This window comes from Falco rusticolus, chromosome 3 (assembly GCF_015220075.1).
Source record: "Falco rusticolus isolate bFalRus1 chromosome 3, bFalRus1.pri, whole genome shotgun sequence".
Classification (NCBI taxonomy): Eukaryota; Metazoa; Chordata; class Aves; order Falconiformes; family Falconidae; genus Falco; species Falco rusticolus.
Window position 1 is genome coordinate 114,007,708 of NC_051189.1, and position 7,156 is coordinate 114,014,863.

At 47.2% G+C, this 7,156-nt stretch overlaps 1 protein-coding gene across 6 annotated transcripts in view; it reads right to left on the reverse strand.

Moving 5' to 3' along the window:
- The window catches only part of LOC119144812 (CCN family member 2-like), a 42,783-nt gene extending 36,796 nt beyond the window's left edge, over positions 1-5,987 (reverse strand). For 5 of the 6 annotated variants that reach the window (XM_037380633.1, XM_037380632.1, XM_037380629.1 and 2 more), the window contains exons 1-3: positions 5,847-5,981; positions 5,205-5,358; positions 4,619-4,728 (exon numbers count right to left, since the gene is read on the reverse strand). The gene's annotated coding sequence lies outside the window, so the exon portion shown is untranslated. Of the gene's footprint in view, positions 1-4,618; positions 4,729-5,204; positions 5,359-5,846 lie in introns of all 6 variants that reach the window. The other variant, XM_037380634.1, reaches the window with a different exon arrangement.
- Between the last annotated feature and the right edge of the window lie 1,169 nt (positions 5,988-7,156).

Here is a 7,156-nt window from a genome sequence, read left to right on the forward strand (position 1 = left end):
AGCCTAAGGCAAAGAGTTCAGATAGCAAGGCTTTATCCTCTTTAAATTTAGGAGAAAACTCTTTAAGATTCCCAGCCTAATTCCCTGATCTATGTTTGCTGGAATCAGAGAAGCAATCTAAATGTTTGACTGATTTTTTCTGAAATTTTCAGCAATCGACCATCTCTAAAAAGGAAGGTCTCGGTAAACCAGGTTGTTGGCAACCAAGAAAAGATACAAGTGGCTACAGGCTCTCTGCTGACTGAAATAATCAGTTCAGTTGGCCTCTTTGAAGCAAAACATTCCCCCCTTACCCCCCAAAATGGGTACTGCTCCATCAAATCGAGAGAATTTCAGGCATTTATAGCATTTACTATACCCAGATACCCTCAGCTCAGCCTTACAGATATAATATACCCTGCAAAAGTATGCAAAAGCACAGGTATCCCATCCTGGAAGAGGTATGAATATCATCTTATTTCTCCCCTGCTTCCTCATTCATTAGGACTGGTTTATTTATTTTAAATATAAGGTTTAGATCCTTAGAAAATTCCCTTGAAATCATCTACCCAGTAATTGTAACTGTGATGGTCTCGTTCCCAGAAATGGTCAGGGTTTCGTTTATTCCAGTTTATTTTGCATAGTCCATTCCAGTGCTACATTGTAAACCCGAAAATTTACTGGAGTCAATGGAAGATTTGCACATGGCATCGACTTTAATGCAAGCCAGCTCCCTGGATGCAAATATACCTCTCGCACCCGTTCAGATTTGCTGCTCCTGAATGTCACTGAATCTTGTTCCAAGCACAGAGGAACAGCAATCTTTCTCACCCCCAAATGCCTCCACATGCATTATCAGGCATATATATACCATACTCAGGGGGTTCTCTGATGCACTTAGGAAAAAACACACAAAAAATGACATATGAAGCCTACTGCCTAATAAGAAAACTTCTACCAAAACCTCATTGAAATAAACGTGTTTTGCTGCAAGTTAAGCAGCCTTCCCAGCCTGCATACAGCAGAGTTACAGGAGAAGAGATTCAGCCCTCTTACCTTTCACTCATTGGAAGACTGTCCTTAGCAAACCCTACCCTTCATCTTTGATTTCTGGATTAAATAAATCCAGTTCTTTCAGCTTCCTCCCGAGGTCCAGAGTTTTAGACCTCTGGTTGTTCTTCTTGCTCTCCTTTGGTCTCCAGCGTGTCCTTCTATTCCTTAATGCCCATAGCTGGGAGCACCAATGCCTACCAGAGTGGCATGATTAATTAACCCCTGTGTCTCACGTGACTTTCCTGCTAATACATGCCAGAATAAAATGAGTCTTTTTTTACAAAGCACCAACTGTTGAATCATATTCAGCTTGTGGTCTACTAAAACCTCTGCACCCTTCTCTGCTATGCCACTACTAAGCTATTTCCCACCTTTTATTCATAAACCCATCCTGGCTTTCCTTGCTGCTGGAACAGCTGTGTGGGAGACCCTGATACACCTTTTCTGGACTTCTAGGAAGAAATGTACTGACAGTAAATGCTAATTCAACTGCACAAGCTCCTGGAGAGACAAAGAAAGATGAGTGAGCCCTGACAGTTCCCTGAGAAGCCTCCTTGTTGGTTCTCCAGCAGCATCTGAGTAAGGATACGATCTGTAACTGCTCCAGAAATTAATCCGTGCATCCCTCGCGTCACAACTACAGGCATGTTATCTTTCTGATCAATGACCATTTGTGGGGCTGCGCAAAAGACATTACCAGCAATCTCCAACCGCTGCTACGTTCAGTTTAGGTTGCAGGCAGCAGACAGCACCAAGTAGAGCCAGCTGCCACTTAACTGGGACCAAATCACCACATGCTTCTGCTCTGCCACCCAATGCCCAGCTCTGCCGCTGTTTTGTGAGGCTGGTGGACGCTCCACCCGATTCCAGATTTTAACTTACAGCAACAGAGTGCAAAAGACACATGCTCAATGAAGATTAAACCAAACACTTCACACACTGCTTGGAGCTTGGTAAAACTGAAACCCATAGAAAGTGCTGTTATCTGCATTTTACAGAAGGGATTAAGAGAAACAAACCCTGATTTAGTCCCTTAACTCCAGGCACTTGCTGGAAGTGCTTCAATTAGAAACCTAAAGTGAAGAGCGGATCTCCCACGCGTGCTGCACCGCTCCACACACACAGAGATGTACCCAGCTGCATGCTGGGGAGAGCGGCAGACTCCTGCAAGCTGCTGCAATGATGACTGGTCAACTGGCACTGCCACCTTCCAGCCGTTTAAGACAGACACCCTGACAAGTCCCTTGTCTCTCCCGTTAGTGCGTGATGCCCATGCCTCATGCTGCACAGCTCCACCCTCTTCGCCCCGCCAGGCACCACGCCTGCCTTCCCCTGTGCTGGATCCATTTAACACTGCATTTGCAGGACCTATAGGGCTTTCTGTTGCCTTGACATTGGACAGTAACAATTTAAATGGACTAGGGCTTCTGATCCCAGCAACATCAGAAGCATCTGTATTGAGCCATTAGCTGAACCGCTTTTGGAGTTACACAGCAAGCTCACAGATGTGGTGAAAAAACCTGTTTATTTATTTTACCTTGAAACATCATTGGCATAAGATCCCACAACTGACTATGTATGGACTACAAACATCCTGGCAGATACCCCAAGAGCCACTCTCAATCCAATATCCAAAACCGGGATTAAGTCTGTCCCATAGGATCCTTATGGAGGATGTAAACAAACAAGCCCTGCCAGCTAGTAAATTATTACTGTGAACATCCGGAACATTCTTATTTGACCTATTGACATTTTCATAAATTCTCTGAGGGTGAATTCCCTGTAGTACCAAGGAAAAAAATAAGAAAAAGACTTCTGTTTTTGACCCTATTCCTGGTAAATGACATCCACAGTCTACAATGGGCCCTGCTGAATCCTGGCTTGGTGAGACACAGTGGTCTATTATTTGATCCCTGTGGGGATAGTTGAGGCCTCCAAAGAAATTCCCTCCGAGGAGTGAGTAAGGACATCCCTCACTGAAGATATGAAGTGGATAAAAACTACAGAGGAACAGAGATTGACTGAGTGTGTGGGAATAGGAATGCAAAATCAGGAAGGGGAGCACGTATGCTCATAGAGGGGAAAACTGACAGACCTGGGAATAAATTCCTCTAGCCCTGCTTGCTCGTTGATGTGCCTAGCTAGGTATTCTCCATGCTGAACTCTAGATGTTGCTGCTCACAGTCATTCAGCTCAGCAGCCACTTGAGCTTGGAAGATATTCCTTTAAAGGAGCAGGAACAGAGCGTCCTTGTCCAAACTTGGATTTGTTGGGGAATCTTACAAAACCCACAGTACCAAAGAAATATGAACATGGGACTATCATGTGTCTTCACCTTTTCTTAAATACAAGGCAAGAGAGAACATCGGGTCTCTACCACTGCACTGTGCCAATATACAACAAACTGGGTCTGGATAAGAAAACCAGCAAGCACATGCGTATCAATAATGAGCTTTACTACCACTACCTTTAAAAATACCACTGGTAGCTAGAACTCAGTCAGAAATTATTTTTACTTGCTGTGAGATCAAGATAGGCACAGCAAGTCTTATCAATAAATAAATAAGAATGTCAAGTCTACAATATTACATTGGAAAAAAAAAGATCCCAGATCTCTGTACCACTTTAAGCTGCGTTATCTTCACCATATAAAAAAATGGTTTTGATCAAATTTTAAGACATACCATCTCATGCAATACTGGAAAACAGATTTCATTGCATATTTTCTCCTGGATTACTTAAATTACTTTCAGAATCTCAGAAGCCATTCCAAGCTCAAAGTTTTGCTTTATGTATCTTTTTTTAAAAAAATTTATTTATTATTTCAATTATCCCTGGCCAAATTCATCCCTGATCTCAGTCCATTGGCTACAGTTGTCTTAAGGCAGAGGACGGACTTGGCACCTGCAAGACCAACAGTGGGGAAGGCTCTAACACATTCACATACAATAGTGAAGGCAGAAAAACTATTTGAGTCAGTTTCAAGCTCAAGCTAAAAATAGCAAATTCAAATTAAAATCACCCAGGCCAGATTCTCATGCTCAAAACCATTAATTTCAAAAGCTAAAACCACTCAGGGCGTCCCCCAGGGAGGTACTGCGTGACCCTTAACTCCAGTGAAAGTTACTGAGAGTTGAAAGAGCTCTGAAGCTCACAGGATTTGGCCCTTTGACAGGCTGAGCTCCTAGTGATCAGCTAAGAAACAGACCGACCAGCATTACCCAGCCCTGCGGGGCACTCAAGGATCACTCCTCCAGTGGATTCCAGTAAATGCCAACTGGAATTTACTCAGCAGTTTTCAGGACCAAGTTCCTAGACCAAGAAATCACTACTGTCCCAGCAAAGGTGACAAGATATACAGATGTTTTGGCAGCTGACTACTGGACTACTGACATCTGCGCACAGGACAGAGGAATCCCATGTCTTCCTATTATAGGCTGCTGCCTCTTTGCCAGTTCACAATTTTTTAAGGGGGCATAAACAGTTTTTCAGGTAATATTCTTCTGGCAGTGTTTTTGCTCTGTCACGAGGTTAGGTGCATAAACAGCAGTCACTTCAGATATAACACTGAATATAAAATTCTTACCTTCTCCTGGTCCAACACAACGACATGATCCTGGCTTCCTTTTGCATTTTCATTGCCCAACATCCATCTCTATGGATTATCCCAGGAAAAGCAAGTTCTGTATTACTCAGCTGGAAGGAAGAATGGAAAGGAGTTATTAAAGATACTGGACTCACTTCATCAAATGACAAAGAACAAACTACTTACAACTGAGTTGTAAGGAAATAACACAGAACGAGCAACAGCTTTGTGGGCTCTGCAAAGCAGAGCTCAGTGCTAACCAGTGGACAAATCGCCATTTCACACAAAAAAACCCCACCAAACATCCTGAAAGCTGACACCCGAAAGGCAGTCTCAGCAGGGACTTCAAAGAGGGTGAATTTGCAGGAGGCCAGGCACAAGAAGTTCTACTTGACAACCAAAGAACATCTTTATGCAACAGTTATCAGCCGTGGGTCTTGCTAGCTGTCTCAATTTTATGCCAGATTTTGCAACGTTGTAGGGAAGAGCTTGGAAAAATGACCTGAGGGTGCCCTAGGGACTCAAAAATCAGAAAACAAATAAATCAAACTGTAAATATGTTTTTAATCTTATAATTCTTGCTCACCCATGACTGCTGAAGAGTTGATACTCTAGAGCAATCAGTACAGGCCATGGTGCAGAATGATGATAGACATACAGATCCTGCCCAGTATGAAGATGAAGAATTTTCAGTCTCTTGCAGAAATGTAGTAAGGGTCAACGTTCATTACACTTTTCATCTGCAGGGAAAAACTGAGCAAATAACTTTTCGTCCTACTCCTGGTCGGTTTCACACATTAGTCACTGGAATGAGGATGCTTTGGTGCACGATTTAAGCGAATATTCACACATGGCTTCAGAATTACTTTTAGAGGATTGGCTTCATCGCCCTATGCTGCTCTCATCGCACTACAACGATGCCCAACTTCACCACCCGAAAACCCCCAGCCACCAACCAGCGGCGTTGTGCTGCCCTCTCACGGGCTGCAAACAGCAGAGCAGCAACACCTCTGCTCGCCGAGACCCAGAGGCAAAAATAGCACGGAGTGTTTGCAGCGTTCCTGTTGCCATCGGCTGGATTTATGGCACACTGCAGTGCCTGCACAACCACAGCCAGCGCTTTAGCAGCTCTGCCCCATGCCTGGCTTTCCGTAAAGAGGGTACAGGGCTCACAAAGCACAGCTCCCGTGACCAGAACTGCAGTGCTGGGCGACGCCAAAATACCAACCTGCTCACAAGCATGCAGCCCGCAGCGCTCCAGGTCCGCTTGTCCCTGCTCCATCACAACTAGTGCTCTCACGTGCTCCGGGAACTGCCACCCTTGCTGTCAAAGGCCTAGGGGAGTAAACAGGAGACGAGGGGGGATTACACGGTACCAAATCCAACCCTGCATGCTGGGCTGACAACCCCAAAGACTGAATCTCCAGCTTGCTAACCCCAGAGCAGGGGGAGCCCCGGTTCGGCTACGATTCGGAGCACGGCTTCTGCCCCGTTGGGTGGAGGGGAGCAGGGGTTACAGCCTTCCACACACCTCCTCACCCCAGTAAACCACAGCAAGCTTTTGACCCATGCTGGTATTGCCAACAAGTGTCTGACGCTGCAAACCCGGTGCCAGCAGCGACGGCACTGCTCCGCGGCCTGCGCTTAGAGCAGAAATTTGAAAAACTTCCACACGGCTCATTCCAGCACCTCCCGCCTTGAGGAGATGACCAAAGTGTTTGTAAAATGCTACACCAGCAGGAACGTTATCCCTTTACTACACCAAATCATCTGTGATACACCAGTTTCCACAGCACTTATGCAGAGCAAGGCACAGCCCTCTGTGCTACTACGCGAAGTAATTAGTTCTTTTCTTCATTTAAAAGCCTCATGATTTTTTTAAGGCAATCCCATGATGTGTGGGGGCCTGGGTTGTCAGCTTGGAGTGCTAAAACAAATTCAACCCCCGCCTCAGAAAACCCAAGAATCTTTTAATTAGGGAACGTGGGGTTTGTTGTATTTGTCTTCTCGCACATGTAACTTTGGAGAACGCAAGAGCCCCATTTTCTTGCCCCATTAGAGGGGCTGGAAACTCGCTGCCCGTTTTCTGGAAGAGCCGAGACCCTCGGGCACGCTGCGGCTCCAGGAGCAGAGGCGCTAACGGGGACCCCAGCGCCGGGCCCGATGGAGCCCGTGGGGCGCCATGCCGGCCCTGCCCCGCCACCCCAGCCCCCGGCCCCGGCCCCAGGGCCGCTCTCCGGCCCCCCAGCCCCCGCCGACGCCTCCCCCGGGCCTGACCTGCCCTGCTGGCGCGGCCGGCCTCACCCAGCCACAGGCCTGCCCCGCCATAGTCCCTCGGCCCCCTCCTCCTCCTCCTCCCGGCCCCAGGCACCCCCCAGCCCGCCCCCTTCACCCAGGCCTTCCCCTCACCTCAGGCCTCCTCACGGCCCCGCCAAGCACCTCCCCGCGCCCCAAAGCCCCCTCCCTCCCCTCCTCACGCCCGCCTCCATCTTGCGCACCCCCCACCCCGGCGCCGGGCCGCTGCCGCTCCTCCTGCCG